The sequence below is a fragment of the Lolium perenne genome, chromosome 5, assembly GCF_019359855.2.
Source record: "Lolium perenne isolate Kyuss_39 chromosome 5, Kyuss_2.0, whole genome shotgun sequence".
Taxonomy (NCBI): domain Eukaryota; kingdom Viridiplantae; phylum Streptophyta; class Magnoliopsida; order Poales; family Poaceae; genus Lolium; species Lolium perenne.
The window spans coordinates 53,430,132-53,451,062 of record NC_067248.2 but is presented as its reverse complement, the minus strand read 5'-3'; the positions used below and the strand labels follow the sequence as shown (position 1 = coordinate 53,451,062).

The window sequence follows — 20,931 nt, the reverse complement described above, 5'->3', positions numbered from 1 at the left end:
AGTAGTTCGTTTAGTTCTTGAGGACATGGGTGAAGTCTAAATGTTAGTAGTGAATTATGGTTGAGTAATATTCAATGTTATGATATTTAAGTTGTGGTGTTACTCTTCTAGTGGTGTCATGTGAACGTCGACTACATGATACTTCACCTTTATGGGCCTAGGGGAGTACATCTTGTATTCGTTTGCTAATTGTGGGGTTGCCGGAGCGACAGAAACCTAAACCCCCGTTAGTATATCGGTGCAGGAGGGATAGCAGGATCTCAGAGTTTAAGGCTGTGGTTAGATTTATCTTAATTACTTTCTTGTATTTGCGGATGCTTGCAAGGGGTATAATCACAAGTATGTATTAGTCCTAGGAAGGGCGGTGCATTAGCATAGGTTCACCTACACAACACTTATCAAAACAATAAAGATTGATCAACTGTATGAAGCGAAAGCACTAGACTAAAATCCCCGTGTGTCCTCAAGAACGTTTGGTCATTATAAGTAACAAACCGGCTTGTCCTTTGTGCTAAAAAGGATTGGGCCACTCGCTGCAACTATTTCTCTTGCATTTTACTTACTCGTACTTTATTTATCTGCTATATCAAAACCCCCTGAAAACTTGTCTGTGAGCATTTACAGTGAATCCTTCATCGAAACTGCTTGTCAACACCTTCTGCTTCTCGTTGGGTTCGACACTCTTATTTATCGAAAGTACTACGATACACCCCCTATACTTGTGGGTCATCATCTCCCCCGAGGCTGAGGGCTCTACCGGTAGCTATGTGGTTCATCTCTCTCTCCCATGGTGTGATCTTTATGAATATGTAGATGTTACTCTTGTCTATTATGCACTCTAGAGGTTACTTTAAATATGAACTCCGGATTCACTCTCCACGGTGTAATGGTGACAGTGTGTGCATCGTGTGTGTTTCCTTTATGAAGTTGTGGAGCTTGTTTACTCCGGCTTGAGGGAGCTCTTGTAGCTCTACACAATGAATGGTGTTTGTTATCCAACAAGAGAGTGTTTAAGAGTAGCATTTATTTATTCAATTATGTGATCATTGTTGAGAGTGTCCACTAGTGAAAGTATGATCCCTAGGCCTTGTTTCTAAGAATTGAAACACCGTTTCCAACAGGTTCTGCTACATGTTTGCTTGCTGCCATTTTTTATTTCAGATTGCGATTACTACTTATAATCATTCATATTACTTGTATTTCACTATCTCTTCGCCGAACTAGTGCACATATACATCTGACAAGTGTATTAGGTGTGTTGGGGACACAACAGACTTCTTGTATCTTAATTGCAGGGTTGGTTGAGAGGAATATCTTTGACCTCTACCTCCCTGAGTTCGATAAACCTTGGGTGATTCACTTAAGGGAAACTTGCTGTTATTCTACAAACCTCTGATCTTGGAGGCCCAACACTGTCTACAGGAATAGAAGCGTGCGTAGACATCAGGAGCACATATGGACGCTCCGAGGCAACGCCAACGCCGACGCCAACTAGTCTGTCTTTATTTATTTGTTTCAAAACTTGTGAAATTGTGTGCTTCATTTGTTTCAGCACTTGTTAAACATTGTAGTGATTTTCGCCGAATTTGTTTCAGCAATTTTCTGAATCTTGTTTGCCGAACTTGTTAAATTTTATGTCGAATTTGTTTGAAATATGTCAAATGCCCCAAGTTGGGGGTGTCCTGCCGGGGGGACGGCTGGAACTTCAGCGCTCCCCAGGCCAAATTTTCCTCCAATCCGGACGAAACTTTCGCCGGATTTGGGCGTGAGGAGCGCCAACGAGTGGAGATGCTCTTAGGCATGGAATGCATCTACGGATAGATTTAAATTTAATGTTTAATTTAAATTTTGAGCATATTTTATATTTTTTCTTAAAGGTTGGTCATGTAAATGATGTATTTATATAATATAAACATGACCAGACTTATCTAATGCACGGTACAAACAAAAAATAAATATGATCGCAGAAAACAAAAGACTGGCTCAATGCTTGAAACCACTACACATAAATATCTAGTTAAAGCTTTCTTACACGTAAAAAATATTTATATGCTCATCTTGCTAGAACTAATGAACATTGTACTTGCTTCGTCCCAAAATGTAAGACGTCTAACTATATAATGTTAGTCAAAAGTGAACGTTTCCATGCTTCTAACTTTGATCAAGTTTCTACAAAAAATATATAAACATTTACAATACTAAATCAATACCTATAGATTTACCATAAAATATATTTTCCAATGAGTACATTCAATACTGTAGATGTATATATTTTTTCTAAATGTTTGGTCAAAGTTAGTATGATTTTAAGTTTTGACTAACCTTAGGCGTCTTGCATTTTCTACGGAGGGAGTATTGTTTAAATAACTAGATGATGCCTCGCGTGTTGCTGCAGAATGTACGGAAAAATTAGAGTTATTAAACCAAGCATGGACATGGACATTTTAAAAAATATAAGAAAAAAAGGAAAGGTATGTGCTCAAGATAGATGGTGGAATCTCCCACTCTGACATTTTTTTTTTTGAAACGAGGCAAAAGATTTGCCATTTTCATTAATAGAGATGAAGTTTTAGAGTTTCATAACAAATGCCTAGGACAAGCCCTAGGACTTTAACAAGAGCCTACTCTCCCGGTATTACATTGCACAAATCCTTAGCGCCAGCCAAGCACCAAGCCCGGGCCTCATCTTTGATCTTGGCGATGATGACATTTGTGGCGGAATGATGGTGTCGGAAGACTCTAGCGTTGCGTTCCTTCCAAACTTCCCACGAGATTAGCATGAGCAAGGAAGCTAAGGCTCTCCTATGTTGCCCTCTTCGTAAGGCAATGTTTGACCACCACACATCGACATTTGGCTCACTTATCCAAGACTCCGGGGGGCAATCGTGAATACCACACCAAGCTAGGATCTCTTTCCACACTCGCAAGGTGAAGCGACATTTATACATGAGGTGGTCCGCCGTCTCTTGTACTTGGTTGCAAAGAGGGCAATTTCCACAATTTTCCCACCCTCTACGTTGGAGTCTATCCGCCGTCCAAACTCTATTTTGCATGACCAACCAAGTGAAAAACTTGCACTTAGGAGGCGCCCAAACTTTCCAAACCGTAGAATTTAGGGAGGTTGTGACAAGGCCTTCGAATTGCATATTGTAGGCCGAGGAGGCGGAGTACTTCCCATCATTAGTGAACTTCCACGTGAAGGTGCACATCTTGAAGGAGACCCCAAAGTTTGACCATTTCCTCAATGTGAGGCACCCCAAACTCGTGATTGATCTTGATTTGATTGACCCAAAAGTTGTTATGGAGGGCCTTCCGGACATTGCAATTCTTCTTCTTGGACATAGTAAAGATCAAGGGCGCCAAATCACATGGGCAAAGACCGCCAAGCCAAGGGGAGGTCCAAAACTTGGCCTTTTCACCATTTCCTAAATTGACGAACGTGGCGGCCGCAAAAAGTGCCCGGTCCTCCTTGTTGCAAGGATTACCAAGACCGATCCAAGATTTGGAATCATCGGTCCACTCAAGCCATAACCATCTTAGACGTAAAGCGGCGGCAAATTTCTCAAGGTGCAAGATACCAAGGCCACCAAGATTTGTAGGACGGCAAACTTTATCCCAATTAACTTTGCACTTGCCCCCCGTCACTTTGTCTTGGCCCGCCCAAAGGAAAGCCCGTAGAAGAGCCATGATGCTATGGGTAACCCCTTTTGGTAGGTCGATGGAGGTGATGTGATGGATCGTTTGGGAAGTAAGAACGGAGCGCACCAACACTCTTCTCCCGGCCATGTTAACATTCTTCCAATTTCCGGCGGCAAACTTTCCGGCGATTTTATCTTGTAAGTGTTGAAGGTCTCCACGTTTGAGCCTAGAGACCGACAAAGGTAAGCCCAAGTATCTCATAGGGAAGGAAGTTCTCGAAGCCGGGAAAGGTTGAAGGATGTCGTCAAGGTCGAGACCGTCGCATTGGATCGGGGCAACAAGGCTTTTTTGGGGGTTGGCTTCAAAACCGGTCACTTCACCAAAGGTGCCAAGAATTGAAGCGAGGCAAGCAATGTCCTCTTTTATTGGGGCCACAAAAATCGCCGCATCATCGGCATATAGGGAGGTGCGCGCAACCGTAGCTCTTCGAAGAAGGGAGTGCAACCTTCCTTGGTTGGTAGCTTTTGTGAGGATATGGTTGATCGGATCAATTGCCAACACAAAGAGGAGAGGGGACAACGGATCGCCTTGCCGGAGGCCGCGGCCATGTTTGATAGGGTCACAAGGCACACCATTGAGGAGGATTCTCGAAGTAGAGGTGGAGAGGAGTGCCCAAATCCAATCCCGAAATTTGGTCGGGAAGCCACAATGTTGGAGAAGATCCATGAGGTAGTCCCATCTCACGGAGTCGAAAGCCTTTTTGATGTCAAGCTTGAAGAGGAGGCACGGAGTTTTGGAGCGGTGAAATTTGCGAGCAAGGTTCCTCACATACATGTAGTTATCGTGGATGCTCCATTTTTTGATGAATGCTCTTTGAGCATTGGACACAAGCGAGTCCATATGAGGCGCTAGCCTAGCGGCCATCATCTGCGCAATATATTTGGCTATGGCATGGTTAAGGCTTATAGGCCTATAGTCCGATATGTCCTCGGCTCCATCTTTCTTTGGGATTAGAGCAATATTCGCGGAGTTGATCCAATGAAGATGCGCGGCCCGAAGGGTGTGGAAGCTATGTATGACATGCATGATCTCCGGCTTGACAATGTCCCAACAAGCCTTGTAAAAAGCACCGGCGAAGCCATCGGGACCCGGTGCCTTGTCACTAGCGCAACCAAAAATAGCCCCTTTAACCTCCTCCTTCGAGAAGTCACCGGCTATGTCATCAAGGTCGCAATCCGGCACCGGAATATTGCTCCAATTTATGTTATTATTGCGGCGAGCTCCTCTTCCCATGATCGAGGCGAAGTGGTTTTGGATTATTGTTTTCTTGTGGTGATGATTGACAATCCAACCATTACTAGATTTAGATGTGCGCCTTGGCGCACGATCCCGTGAAATTCGTATCGTTGCACACTTTGTACAGCATGCGAAAATTGGATGAAAAAGATAATATGTTTATTATATTTCAGAAAACAAAATCATATGATGATCTTTCGATAGATCACACAAAGTTACAAACGAAGTAGGAAACATTTATATACACCAGAAAAACAGAGAAATATATCATAGGAGAAAATACTTGATGGCTATGTCAAGAGAAAGAGAAATAGAAGGAACACCAATAGAAACATCTACATAAGCTGGGCTATCTACAGAAGGAATAATGTTGGTAAAATCGAGCTAATAAAATGTGCATGAGCACACGATCCTCCAATGTTCAATTTGAGATTTCCATCTACTTCAGGGATATCATTGTAGCTAGTGAATGTATACCTGAAATACTAACCATGTGCATTGTTAGCCAAAAGGAGAGATAAACATGTTTTTTTCACTGTCAAGAAAATCAAGATGTTAAGAGGTCAAGTCCTACCCCCTTCGTCGGTTGATTATTATGCCATATACCGAATCAAGTCTCACTTAATAAAGTTTTCCCTAGTAATTATTGTTGGAAAACAAGGAATGTTCTGTCGAAGTTTTACCTTGTCATTGGATGACAAAGCTTCAGCCTTGTCAGTCTCATACTGAAGATATCTTGCAGAAATCCATTGTCATGTAAAGAAAATAAAGTCAGAATTTATAACATTTACATGTAAGCTAGCACGGCAGAGTGCTTCCTCTAGCTGAACCTCTTCCTGGGCATTTCTCGGGCCAGGCCGGGCTTCGGGCTGGCCCGAAAAAAGCTCGACGGGAAATCCTTGGCCCGAGCCCGGCCCAGCCCAACCAACTTTCAACAAATTTTGGCCCGAGCCCGGCCCGCGGCCCGAAAAAGCCCAATTTTTTCGGGCTGGCCCGACGGCCCGGCCCGATCTAATGGTAATTTCCTTTTTTCTGTGGCCCGAGCCCGGCCCGGTATAATTACGGACTGAAGAATGATGGCCCGAGCCGGCCCGATAGAGAGAAAAAGCCCGGCCCGGCCCGGGATTTTCGGGCCGGGTCGGGTCGGGCCGTTCGGGCCGGGATTCCCATGCCCAGGTATAGCTGAACCTACTGACAACAGCAAAAGCTAGGGTTGGATTAGTTCCAGGCAGAGGGGGGCTAGCAAGCTACATATTCGTTAAGTGCTTGAAGTCGTAAAATTTATTCTTGTAAACTAACCGTTGGCTTAGCCTTCAAAGAAGTGTCACCATGATTTAAAAAACATTAAATGAAGTGGCAGCATATTTGAGAAAATATATTATGTTCAAACATATAATAGGAATTGCAAAATACAAACAACTACATGGAGCACTCGACATGTTTCATTGATTGGAGATTAATCTTCCCTGCAACTTGCTTGCTTGGATGGTTCTGAAGAGAAATCGAAATATATTGCCTTCTAAGTGAAGGCGGAGATGGAACTGTAAAGTGAATATACTGTTTGAGTTCGAACCTGTTGAGATGCCTCATAACCACCGAGGTTTTCTTCAGCTGAGCACCGCTTCGTCTTGTAGTTGCTCTCTTAGAGCTGCTGAACTGTCATGAAGTTTCAGCTCGCGTGACACCAACAATCAATCGCTTACCGTGCTAATAAAACATTACACGCTGAGCTGCCAATAATATATTTTAAAACATAGGAGGTACTAATGACCTAAAAAGTAGACATATGCAAATGCAACTAAGGTTGAAACTCTTATGACCACATACGTCGGGAATTTACTCAAACACCTTCCGTGCACACCTCCAACCTCCGTGCATATAATTGAGGCACATATGAATCCTTCCTATGACACACGGCAATAATAGAGACCACCAATATCCAGGAAATCACATCTGGACAGAGAGTAAATAGAGTCAACTGCCTCACTCAAGAGAATGATCGGTTAATGTACAACCATGGAAACAAAAAAGTTTGGCGTAAACACCAACAAGCCATTCCAGAATCTAGGTTGGTGTGGGCAGATAAACAAATGATGCAAGACAGCACACACCCAAGCAAGAAAAACATCAACATTCTCGTCTTTCCGCTTAATTGCCGTTGATGCACAAATAATCATAGTAATCGACTAATCTCATATGTGAGCCATCACTAGGAACTTCACGCAGTAAGAATGAGATGGAAAACAACACTGTAAAGCAAGCATCCCAGCAAATGAACATAGGAAGAGTAGACAACGAACATCTTGTGGTGGGAGAGAAACAGAATGGAAAGAAGTGAACCAACACAAAATAGGGAAAACCAAAGTACATACCCTTATTAGAAACAAATCATGTAAAAGCATAGATGAATCAAAGGTATATAGGTGAAGGATAAACACATGGTGGTATGGGCAAAGAAAGGCAAATACCTCACAAAAAATAATCGTAGTGATGTCTGGCAGCAGCAACGACACCCCTGAAACGAGCAAAACTGAAGCAGGTATGGATAATTCGATGTTTCAACTGGCAGTATGACCATGAGTAGCTCAGAGTCAAGATATCGATCAAACTATCCAGATCCCTCACATACAAAATGCTGCACATACACAAATCAAGGTATATTCAAATGATCTTATATATACTCTAAAGCCTAAAAAGTATGGCAAAAAAATTCATTTACTCAAAAGAATTAACTGTAAACTTTATTTCTCAAAGTATATGATACGAAAATATAGATTATAAACTAATACAAAACATCAAGTTATCGGACTGGAACTGTCAACCAGTCGAACATAGACTGTACTATATTCTAACAAAACATACCATTTTAACAATGCAGATATATCATTGATTAAAATTAATTTTAAAATGGTTGACATCTGCCTCAATTATGCTTTATTATAAGAGATTGAAAAGTGATGAAGCAAATGTAATCTGTTAAATTATGTTAGTTTAACAAAGCAAGTTGATTGACCCAAGAGATGTTCGTTCCTGGAATATGTTTACCATATATATTCTATAAAAAACAAATGTTGAATATCATTGGCTATCGTCTCTGTCATGAATCACACTCCTAGCCGCTCTAAGAGCAATTTATATTGAATATAAATAACACTGGCCCGGGAAGCAAAGAAACATTATTGTCATCGAAAAGATACTCAGGTTCAGTCATGAGTTATAAAATCAATGACATGTATCACGTGATATGCTTTCATTGTCTAAAGCTACCGGTAAATAAATATCTATTATGTGCTAAAGGTTGTGCTCTTGCACAGAGGACATATGTAATCTTTCTCTTTGTGAGTATGCATGTTACAGACATATTAGTATATGCAGATTGGATTGGCACCAACATGCCCTTGCTGCGGACCAACACCCCGACCACAGGTGGATCCCGGAGCTGACCGAGGACCAACTCCGCGACTACAGGTGGTTTACAGGTATATTCCTCAAATGCTACTGATAGGGGTTACTTTACCTGATTGTGGCCTCAAACAAGTCCCTTACTCTAAAGACGCCTAGTGCCACCACTTGCAGAGAGTCCCAGTTGGTCATAGTCGCTGACTGACACGGAGAATATCACCACCCGTACATCCTCATATATTTCCACCATTTGCAGACCTCATTCACGCCCTCGGCGTTTACTCTAATCAGCTAATATCTGAGTAGCTTTCCGGGATAAAAAATACTGCATATATCCAAAGGAGAAATTAGTCAAATAAGAGAGGCAAGCATTTGAAATTTGCACAAAAAATTGCTTGCAAGTTTGAGTAAAATTTGCAGGAGTGTATGCTTAGAAGTATTGAAAGGAAAATGGGCTTGGAGTGTACCATATAATCATGTGTTAATAATAAATAAAATCAATCTTGTACTACTAAAATGAATCAAGCACATGTCAGATCAAATGCAAGGGAAATAGGGAAACCTCGATCCGTTTGATACCTCCACTCGATCTGATGTTTATGGTTTGTTACCTAATACAACCAGTGCCAAATAAAAAAATGACCAAAACAACACATTCAAGTTTTAATCTTCTAATATACAGGGGATCAAATCAATCTCATCATTGAAGAGTAAAGTATCATACATTTCAGTTGGTCTGAGGGACAGTTTGAGCAGTGCCAACAAGCAGGGCAAGCTCGGTTGCTCTGTTCATGATGATGCCAAGCCTCATCTTCAACACTGCCCGCTGATGTCCTTGATTTTTGAGATAGTAAAGACACAAATTTAAGAAAAGTTAAGGGGAAAAGAAGTTAGTACGCAAGCAGAATTAATCAACTGACTGTGAAACCAATGTCAAGCATATACCTGCACATGAATAGTGTCACATCATCAACCTACAGTAAAGAACTACAATATCTGACTCCATCCAAAACAAAAGCTGCATGTGTCAATCCTTTCAATCCATAGCATGTCGCAATATATGGTACGTCCGATAACCATATTTAGGGGTAGGTTCAACAATAGTTGTTGGACCGATTGTTTTGAAGATAGGTGGTGGATTCATGTTTTCTTGATAGGCGTGAAATCATTTTTGAAATAGGAGTTAAACAAAACACTTTACATAAGAGATGGTTTAAGCAGTACATATATTACGGAAGCATGAACACATCTGTTGTGACATCTTTTCTTCATCTAGCAGAAAACATATAATGCAAAAGTAGACCTAACAAGCTCAATAACACACGTGAAGGCTAATAGTCCCCGAACTAAATGTGTACGATATCGACAATACAGCTCACAAAATGTCATCCTGCATCTAGGAAATTCAGAGTAAATCGAAGCGATGGCGGTCACTACGTACACAGAATCTACTAATTAAACTGGTATTTGAGATGGAGGGTGCACAATACCATGGTAGCAGATGACTGTTGCGCTTGAAATGTACATTTGTGGAAGCATGGATAATTTTTCGAACAGTCTATTGCGCCTTTAAAATATACATTTTCTCAACATTTGGGGAAGAGATGAAACATTTGTCCTTCCGTAATCCACTGATTTATATGTCCAAATGCAACCAGAGTTTACCTCTAAGATAAAGGAGTTCCTACAAACATGACCAATGGGAAAATGGCAACTCTGAAGAAATGAGCATATTCATAAACATATTAACGTAATGGCATATCAACCTGATCTAGCAATGTGAATCATAAGCTAGTATGTATTTATGATTATCAATGTTCCTTCTACACATTCATATATTTGCTTGTGATCCATGCATAACAAATAGAAAACCTGAGAAATAGGCTCTGAAAAACAAACAACCTAAACATGTGAACTAACAATTTATCAGCGCTCAGTACAGTAATAATAAAATCCAATGTAAAAAATACAAGCTGTAGGGAAGAAAGCAAGTGTATGCTTAGTGGCTACAACAAAGAGATGCGGGGTGCATAGTATTGGTGATCTCAACAGCATGGCAACGGGGAATATAAACCCAACTTAGTTTTTAGTAACCAAGTTATTTTATTAAGCTAAGACAGGGTGATTAAAAAGAAGAACATTGTAGAAGAAACAATTTTCAGTGAGGAAACCTGAAAGATATTAGCTTTTATGCTTAAAGAATGCAATACAAATGACTTGATCACAAAACTAAAATTCGCAGCTATACAGATGACTTGCTAATATCTCAACTGGTCAAGAAAAGAGATTGACATCCAATGACTTGATCACAAAACTGCGGTGTAGTATGCCTACCAAGTACTCGATCAGTCTTCAGCTAGCAACCAGTGGATAGAATAGCATGTATAGAATAGCATCTGCAGTAAGAGAATGACGATGGCACACATTAAACAGAGGCCAAAGGTGCATCAGAAATTGCTAATATCTCAATTGGCCAAGAAAATCATACCCAACGGACTAGCAATGCAGGACATCTGTTCTTAATTTCGGACAAGGTAAACTAATTATAAAAAAAATGTGAATGGTGTGCTAAACTGTATACAAGAACTAAATAATATCACCCATGTGCCCTCGGAATAAAAGATAATATAAAGTGAATATGCATCAAATGATATATGGATGTCAAAACAAAATTAGGTGTGGAAAGCTAGCTAAGGGACGTACTTCTTCAAAGTCGCTGAAACATGGATCCTAATCATCAACAATGTAAATCTGAGTATAAAGATTTAAAAATAAGAATATTAGATAGAAGAATGCCAGCAAACAAGCAGCATTAATAATGAAAAGGAACATTAGTCTTACCAGTATATGTATTCACGGGTGGCGGGGAGATTGGACTTGCTGCAGGAGAAAGACGATGACGACACTGCAGCATTCATCCCAACCACCCATGCTCCATTGCCTAAGGACGATGTCTTCGAGCAGACGAGCACGCATCATCATGCCATCTTCCTGTTGTCCCATCTAATCCCAGGTGTAGAAGAAAAGGTGGGGAGGGAGGAGGTGGAAAATTACTTTTCAATGGCACATCATATAGAGTAAAGCAGATCATTTACATTAATGGAAAGTATCAACTTTCTATACCTTATTATTCCCGAGAGAATGCAGTTTACTCCCTTGTTTGAGCAGATCTGTGGTCGTTGTGTCCTCTTCCATCTCCTTCACCTCCTGTTCTTCCCCTTCCCATCTCCCTCCCTAGCAGCAACGAATCACCAAAACATCTGGATGTAATAGGGAAGAAAAGTAAGAGAATCTCAACGTTCAGCCAGAGAGGAAGAGAAAGGGAGCTCGAACTGGCACCATGGAAGCCTTCGTTCTGCCCAAAACAAATAGGGGTTAGGTGGAGGACAGAGCCCAGCGGACCGCCGGCCACCGCGCCGGCCGCCATGCGAGATGCAGCACGCCGCCAGGAAACCCGTGGAAAGGGGAGGAAGCGTCGCCAGCTTCGCTCCATTGGAGCCCAGGAAGAGAGAGGGGCGGGAGGTAGCGGCAAACATGGTGGGAATTGGCCTAGGGTTTGAGCCATTGATGGGATTAGGGGAGAGGAAGCTGAGTGGGGATTGGGGAGAGGAACGTGGGTGAGGATTGGGTGAGCGGCCAACCCCACGCCTGCAGCCGCCTCGCGTAAGTCGTAACTAACCGGAAAGCCACCCAAGCGGCTGACGAGTGGACCAGCCGAGCTATGGGCCCCAAATGCAGAAGCAGGAGGGTAGAAATTTGCTGTTACATGGCTTCACCTAGGGAGGCCAACAAACTGGAGGACGTCCACGCCCGGATCGACACGCTGCTGGCCCGGAATGAATGGGCAAGATCAACAAAGTGACTCTAGCTGGCAAGATCCAATGGCCACAATTCTCAAATCGTTGTGAGTTCCCTATGGGGGTGCATCTATTATACCTTTAGATTATGCTTGAGTCTATGAATGAAATTTTTCCGACGCCGGGAGTTAACCCGAATGTGAAAGTATCTTGTGTTGGCATCACCCTCTTTGAGATTCGTGATTCTAGAAGCTTGCCTCTTCCTAGCTGTCACGGCCACGGCCATGCTAATAACCTTTCGTTTCAATCTTCTTCTAAGGTCGAGTTCCTCGGGGTGTAGCGTTCGTGATTCTTGGGCAATATCAAGTCTCAAGATAACATTAAGCGCCATGTGGAGTTGGACTTTGGACGTCGGAAGGAGCCTCTTGCTCCATTGTCGAAGTCTTTGAGAGACGCGCTTGAGCTTATGGTAGAGGAGTTGACATGGCTCAACATGGGGGAAGTTCTCATTCCAAGCCCCGAGCACCACATCCATGAATCCGGGCATCTTGATCCAAAAGTTTTCGAACCGGAAGGTTCTTGGGCGCTTTGGACCGGCTTCACTTGCAAGGAGAAGAGGACAATGGTCGGATAAGGACGAGGAGAGCGCATGAAGGATGTGAGTAGGGAAGTGCATGTCCCAATCCTCATTGCAAAAGAAGGTGTCGAGCTTGCTCATGGTGGGATCATTTTGCTCGTTGCTCCAAGTGAACTGATGGCGTGTAACTCACACGTTCGTTGGGAACCCTAAGAGGAAGGTATGATGCGCACAGCAGCAAGTTTTCCCTCAGAAAGAAACCAAGGTTTATCGAACCAGGAGGAGCCAAGAAGCACGTTGAAGGTTGATGGTGGCGAAATGTGATGCGGCGCAACACCAGGGATTCCGGCGCCAACGTGGAACCTGCACAACACAACCAAAATACTTTGCCCCAACCGGGGTCCACAGTTCACTAGAGGTGTCTCTCCCATAAGATAAAAGCATGTTGGGTGAACAAATTACAGTCGGGCAATTGACAAATAGAGAAGGGCATAACAATGCATATACATGATATGATAAATATAGTGAGATTTAATTGGGCATTACGACAAAGTACATAGACCGCCATCCAACTGCATCTATGCCTAAAAAGTCCACCTTCAGGTTATCATCCGAACCCCATTCAGTATTAAGTTGCAAAGCAACAGACAATTGCATTAAGTATGGTGCGTAATGTAATCAACAACTACATCCTTAGACATAGCATCAATGTTTTATCTCTAGTGGCAACAGCACAACACAACCTTAGAACCTACTGTCACGATCCCAGGTGTCAATGAAGGCATGAACCCACTATCGAGCATAAATACTCCCTCTTGGAGTTAAGAGCAAAAACTTGGCCAGAGCCTCTACTAATAACGGAGAGCATGCAAGATCATAAACAACACATAAACAATAGATTGATAATCACCATAACATAGTATTCTCTATCCATCGGATCCCGACAAACACAACATATAGTATTACAGATAGATGATCTTGATCATGTTAGGCAGCTCACAAGATCCAACAATGAAGCACAATTAGGAGAAGACGACCATCTAGCTACTGCTATGGACCCATAGTCCAGGGGTGAACTACTCACTCATCACTCCGGAGGCGACCATGGCGGTGTAGAGTCCTCCGGGAGATGAATCCCCTCTCCGGCAGGGTGCCGGAGGCGATCTCCTGAATCCCCCGAGATGGGATTCGCGGCGGCGGCGTCTCTGGAAGGTTTTCCGTATCGTGGCTCTCGGTACTGGGGTTTTCGCGACGAAGGCTTTAAGTAGGCGGAAGGGCAACGTGGGGGGCCACACGAGGGCCCCACACCACAGGTCGGCGCGGCCAGGGCCTGGGCCGCGCCGCCCTATGGTGGCGGCGCCTCGTGGCCCCACTTCGACTCCTCTTCGGTCTTCTGGAAGCTTCGTGCAAAAATAGGACCCTGGGCGTTGATTTCGTCCAATTTCGAGAATATTTCGTTACTAGGATTTCTGAAACCAAAAACAGCAGAAAACAAAGAATCGGCTCTTCGGCATCTTGTTAATAGGTTAGTTCCAGAAAATGCGTAAATACGACATATAATGTGCATAAAACATGTAGGTATCATCAATAAAGTAGCATGGAACATAAGAAATTATCGATACGTTGGAGACGTATCAGCATCCCCAAGCTTAGTTCTGCTCGTCCCGAGCAGGTAAAACGATAATAAAGATAATTTCTGAAGTGACATGCCATCATAATCTTGATCATACTATTTGTAAACATATGTAATGAATGCAGCGATCAAAACAATGGTAATGACATGAGTAAACAACTGAATCATAAAGCAAAGACTTTTCATGAATAGTACTTCAAGACAAGCATCAATAAGTCTTGCATAAGAGTTAACTCATAAAGCAATAAATCAAAGTAGAGGTATTGAAGCAACACAAAGGAAGATTAAGTTTCAGCGGTTGCTTTCAACTTATAACATGTATATCTCATGGATATTGTCAACATAAAGTAATATAACAAGTGAAATATGCAAGTATGTAGGAATCAATGCACAGTTCACACAAGTGTTTGCTTCTTAAGGTGGAGAGAGATAGGTAAACTGACTCAACAATAAAAGTAAAAGAAAGGTCCTTCAAAGAGGAAAGCATCGATTGCTGTATTTGTGCTAGAGCTTTTATTTTGAAAACATGAAACAATTTTGTCAACGGTAGTAATAGAGCATATGAGTTATGTAAATTATATCTTACAAGTTGCAAGCCTCATGCATAGTATACTAATAGTGCCCGCACCTTGTCCTACTTAGCTTGGACTACCGGATCTTCGCAATGCCATGTTTCAACCAAGTGTCACAAAGGGGTACCTCCATGCCGCATGTACAAAGGTCTAAGGAGAAAGCTCGCATTTTGGATTTCTCGCTTTTGATTATTCTCAACTTAGACATCCATACCGGGACAACATGGACAACAGATAATGGACTCCTCTTTAATGCATAAGCATGTAGCAACAATTATTATTCTCATATGAGATTGAGGATATTTGTCCAAACTGAAACTTCCACCATGATTCATGGCTTTAGTTAGCGGCCCAATGTTCTTCTCTAACAATATGCATGCTCCAACCATTAAGGTGGTAGATCCTTCTTACTTCAGACAAGACGGACATGCATAGCAACTCACATGATATTCAATAAAGAGTAATTGATGGCGTCCCCAGAAGCATGGTTATCACACAACAAGCAACTTAATAAGAGATAAAGTGCATAAGTACATATTCAATACTACGATAGTTTTTAAGGCTATTTTGTCCCATGAGCTATACATTGCAAAGGTAAATGATGGAATTTTAAAGGTAGCACTCAAGCAATTTACTTTGGAATGGCGGAGAAATACCATGTAGTAGGTAGGTATGGTGGACACAAATGGCATAGTAGTTGGCTCAAGGATTTTGGATGCATGAAAAGTATTCCCTCTCGATACAAGGTTTAGGCTAGCAAGGTTATTTGAAGCAAACTCAAGGATGAACCGGTGCAGCAAAACTCACATAAAAGACATATTGTAAACGTTATAAGACTCTACACCGTCTTCCTTGTTGTTCAAAACTCAATACTAGATATTATCTAGACCTTAGAGAGACCAAATATGCAAATCAAATTTTAGCAAGCTCTATGTATTTCTTCATTAATGGGTGCAAAGCATATGATGCAAGAGCTTAAACATGAGCACAACAATTTCAAAGTATCACATTATCCAAGACATTTTAGAATTACTACATGTAGCATTTTCCAATTCCAACCATATAACAATTTAACGAAGAAGAAACTTCGCCTTGAACATTATGAGTAAAGCCTAAGGACATATTTGTCCATATGCAACAGCGGAGCGTGTCTCTCTCCCACAAAGTGAATGCTAGGATCCATCTTATTCAAACAAAAACAAAAACAAAAACAAACCGACGCTCCAAGTAAAGAACACAAGATGTGACTGAATAAAAATATAGTTTCAGGGGAGGAACCTGATGATGTTGTCGATGAAGAAGGGGATGCCTTGGGCATCCCCAAGCTTAGACGCTTGAGTCTTCTTAAAATATGCAGGGATGAACCACGGGGGCATCCCCAAGCTTAGAGCTTTCACTCCTCTTGATCATAGTATATCATACTCCTCTCTTGACCCTTGAAAACTTCCTTCACACCAAACTTCAAGCAAACTCATTAGAGGGTTAGTGCACAATTAATAATTCACACATTCAGAGGTGACACAAACATTCTTTACACTTATGGACATTGCATAAAGCTACTGGACATTAATGGATCAAAGAAATTCATCCAACAAAGCAAATATGGCAATGCGAAATAAAAGGCAGAATCTGTCAAAAACAGAACAGTCCGTAAAGACGAATTTTAAAATGGCACCAGACTTGCTCAAATGGAAAAACTCAAAACTAATGAAAGTTGCGTACATATCTGAGGATCACGCTCGTAAATTGGCAGATTTTTTCGAATTTTGTACAGAGACTTGTGCCCAGATTCGTGACAGACAGCAATGCTGTTTCTGCGCAGCGATCCCAAATATAACCTCAACTATAACATAGAAACTTTACTTGGCACAAAAACATGATAAGGAGAGGTTGCTACAGTAGTAAACAACTTCCAAGACTCAACAAAACAAAAATTGCTGTAGTAAAATAAACACATGGGTTATCTCCCAAGAAGTGCTTTTCTTTAACGCCTTTCAGCTAGGCGCAGAAAGTGCAAATCAAGTAACATCAAGAGTAGAAGCATCAACATCATAACTTGTTCTAATAATAGAATCAAAAGGCAACTTCATTCTCTTTCTAGGGAAGTGTTCCATACCTTTCTTGAGAGGAAATTGATATTTAATATTACCTTCCCTCATATCAATAACAGCACCAACGGTTCGAAGAAAAGGTCTTCCCAACACAATAGGACAAGATGCATTGCATTCGATATCCAAGACAACAAAATCAAAGGGGACAAGATTATTGTTAACCGTAATGTGCACATTATCAATCCTCCCCAAAGGTTTCTTTTTAACATTATCGGCAAGATTAACATCCAAATAACAATTCTTCAATGGTGGCAAGTCAAGCATATCATAAATCTTTTTAGGCATAACAGAAATACTTGCACCAAGATCACATAAAGCATTACATTCAAAGTCATTGAATTTCATTTTAATGATGGGCTCCCAACCATCTTCTAACTTTCTAGGAATAGAAGTTTCAAGTTTTAGTTTCTCTTCTCTAGCTTTTATGAGAGCATTTGTAATATGTTTTGTAAAGGCTAAATTTATAGCACTAGCATTAGGACTTTTAGCAAGTTTTTGTAAGAACTTTATAACTTCAGAGATGTGGCAATCATCAAAATCTAAATCATTATGAGCTACAGCAATGGGATCATTGTTCCCAAGGTTGGAAAAAATTTCAGCAGTTTTATCACAAGCAGTTTCAGCAGTTTTAGCAATTTCAGGCAGTTTTGTACGCTTTGCACTAGAAGTAGAAACATTACCAACACCAATTATCTTACCATTGATAGTAGGAGGTGCAGCAACATGTGAAGAATTAACATTAATAGTGGTGGTAATAGTCCAAACTTTAGCTACATTATTCTCTTTAGCTAGTTTTTCATTTTCTTCTCTATCCCACCTAGCACGCAATTCAGCCATTAATCTTATATTCTCATTAATTCTAACTTGGATGGCATTTGCTGTAGTAGTAATCTTATTATCTATATCATTATTAGGCATAACTTTCAATTTTAAAATATTAACATCAGAGGCAAGTCTATCAACTCTAGAAGCAATAATATCAATTTTATCAAGCTTTTCCTCAACATATTTGTTAAAAGCAGTTTGTGTACTAATAAATTCTTTAAGCATAGCTTCAAGACCAGAGGGTACACTCCTATTATTGTTGTAAGAATTCCCATAAGAATTACCATAACCATTACCATTAGCAGAAGGATATGGCTTATAGTTATTACCAGAGTTGTTCCTATAAGCATTGTTGTTGAAATTATTATTTTTAATGAAATTCACATCAACATTTTCTTCTTGAGCAACCAATGAAGCTAAAGGAACATTATTTGGATCAACATTAGATCTACCATTCACAAGCATAGACATAATCACATCAATCTTATCACTCAAGGAAGAGGTTTCTTCAACAGAATTTACCTTCTTACCTTGTGGAGCTCTTTCCGTGTGCCATTCAGAGTAATTTATCATCATATCATCAAGAAGTTTTGTAGCCGCCCCCAAAGTGATGGACATAAAGGTACCTCCAGCAGCTGAATCCAATAAATTCCGCGAAGAAAAATTTAGTCCTGCATAGAAGGTTTGGATGATCATCCAAGTAGTCAGTCCATGGGTTGGGCAATTCTTTACCAAAGTTTTCATTCTCTCCCATGCTTGAGCAACATGTTCAGTATCTAATTGCTTAAAATTCATTATGCTACTTCTCAAAGATATAATTTTAGCGGGAGGATAATATCTACCAATAAAAGCATCCTTACATTTAGTCCATGAATCAATACTATTCTTAGGCAAAGATAGCAACCAATCTTTAGCTCTTCCTCTTAATGAGAAAGGAAACACTTTCAATTTAATAATATCACCATCTACATCCTTATACTTTTGCATTTCACATAGTTCAACAAAATTATTAAGATGGGCAGCAGCATCATCAGAACTAACACCAGAAAATTGATCTCTCATAACCAGGTTCAGTAAAGCAGGTTTAATTTCAAAGAATTCTGCTGTAGTAGCAGGTGGAGCAATAGGTGTGCATAGGAAATCATTATTATTTGCGTTTGTGAAGTCACACAACTTAGTATTCTCAGGGGTATTCATTTTAGCAACGGTAAATAAAACAAACTAGATAAAGTAAATGCAAGTAACTAATTTTTTGTGTGTTTTGATATAGAGAACAAGACAGTAAATAAAGTAAAACTAGCAACTAATTTTTTTGTGTTTTGTTTAGGTGCAGCAAACAAAGTAGTAAATAAAATAAAGCAAGACAAAAACAAAGTAAAGAGATTGAGAAGTGGAGACTCCCCTTGCAGCGTGTCTTGATCTCCCCGGCAACGGCGCCAGAAAAAGAGCTTGATGGCGTGTAACTCACACGTTCGTTGGGAACCCCAAGAGGAAGGTATGATGCGCACAGCAGCAAGTTTTCCCTCAGAAAGAAACCAAGGTTTATCGAACCAGGAGGAGCCAAGAAGCACGTTGAAGGTTGATGGTGGCGAAATGTGATGCGGCGCAACACCAGGGATTCCGGCGCCAACGTGGAACCTGCACAACACAACCAAAGTACTTTGCCCCAACGAAACAGTGAGGTTGTCAATCTCACCGGCTTGCTGTAACAAAGGATTAACCGTATTGTGTGGAAGATGATTGTTTGCAAGAAAACAGTAAAACAAGTATTGCGATGATTGTATGCGATGTAAAGAATAGGACCGGGGTCCACAGTTCACTAGAGGTGTCTCTCCCATAAGATAAAAGCATGTTGGGTGAACAAATTACAGTCGGGCAATTGACAAATAGAGAAGGGCATAACAATGCATATACATGATATGATAAATATAGTGAGATTTAATTGGGCATTACGACAAAGTACATAGACCGCCATCCAACTGCATCTATGCCTAAAAAGTCCACCTTCAGGTTATCATCTGAACCTCATTCAGTATTAAGTTGCAAAGCAACAGACAATTGCATTAAGTATGGTGCGTAATGTAATCAACAACTACATCCTTAGACATAGCATCAATGTTTTATCCCTAGTGGCAACAGCACAACACAACCTTAGAACCTACTGTCACGATCCCAGGTGTCAATGAAGGCATGAACCCACTATCGAGCATAAATACTCCCTCTTGGAGTTAAGAGCAAAAACTTGGCCAGAGCCTCTACTAATAACGGAGAGCATGCAAGATCATAAACAACACATAAACAATAGATTGATAATCACCATAACATAGTATTCTCTATCCATCGGATCCCGACAAACACAACATATAGTATTACAGATAGATGATCTTGATCATGTTAGGTGATACGTCTCCAACGTATCGATAATTTCTTATGTTCCATGCTACTTTATTGATGATACCTACATGTTTTATGCACATTATATGTCATATTTATGCATTTTCTGGAACTAACCTATTAACAAGATGCCGAAGAGCCAGTTGCTGTTTTCTGCTGTTTTTGGTTTCAGAAATCCTAGTAAAGAAATATTCTCGGAATTGGACGAAACTTTCGCCCAGGGTCCTATTTTTGCACGAAGCTTCCAGAAGACCGAAGACCTAACGAAGTGGGGCCACGAGGCAGCCAGGGGGGTGGCCGGCGCGGCCCAGCCCTTGGCCGCGCGGCCCTGCCCCCTGGGCCCCTCGTGTGGCCCCCCGCGTTGACCTTCCGCCTACTTAAAGCTCCCGTCGCGAAACCCCCAGTACCGAGAGCCACGATACGGAAAACCTTACAGAGACGCCGCCGCCGCGAATCCCATCTCGGGGGATTCTGGAGATCGCCTCCGGCACCCTGCCGGAGAGGGGATTCATCTCCCGGAGGACTCTTCATCGCCATGATCGCCTCCGGAGTGATGAGTGAGTAGTCCACCCCTGGACCATGGGTCCATAGCAGTAGCTAGATGGTCGTCTTCTCCTTGTTGTGCTTCATTGTTGGATCTTGTGAGCTGCCTAACATGATCAAGATCATCTATCTGTAATACTAT

The 20,931-nt window shown here is 41.4% G+C and overlaps 2 long non-coding RNA genes across 2 annotated transcripts; both read right to left on the bottom strand.

Annotated features, from left to right (window-relative positions):
- Positions 1 to 6,398: 6,398 nt before the first annotated feature.
- LOC127304636 (uncharacterized) lies at positions 6,399 to 7,881 on the bottom strand. Its single transcript, XR_007853469.2, has 3 exons — positions 7,404 to 7,881; positions 6,763 to 6,888; positions 6,399 to 6,660 (listed from the first exon to the last, which is right to left on the bottom strand). It is a non-coding gene; the product is annotated as an uncharacterized lncRNA (long non-coding RNA).
- Positions 7,882 to 11,184: 3,303 nt separating this feature from the next.
- Positions 11,185 to 11,920, bottom strand: LOC127304637 (uncharacterized). The gene is made up of 3 exons (XR_007853470.2): positions 11,677 to 11,920; positions 11,461 to 11,597; positions 11,185 to 11,340 (listed from the first exon to the last, which is right to left on the bottom strand). It is a non-coding gene; the product is annotated as an uncharacterized lncRNA (long non-coding RNA).
- Between the last annotated feature and the right edge of the window lie 9,011 nt (positions 11,921 to 20,931).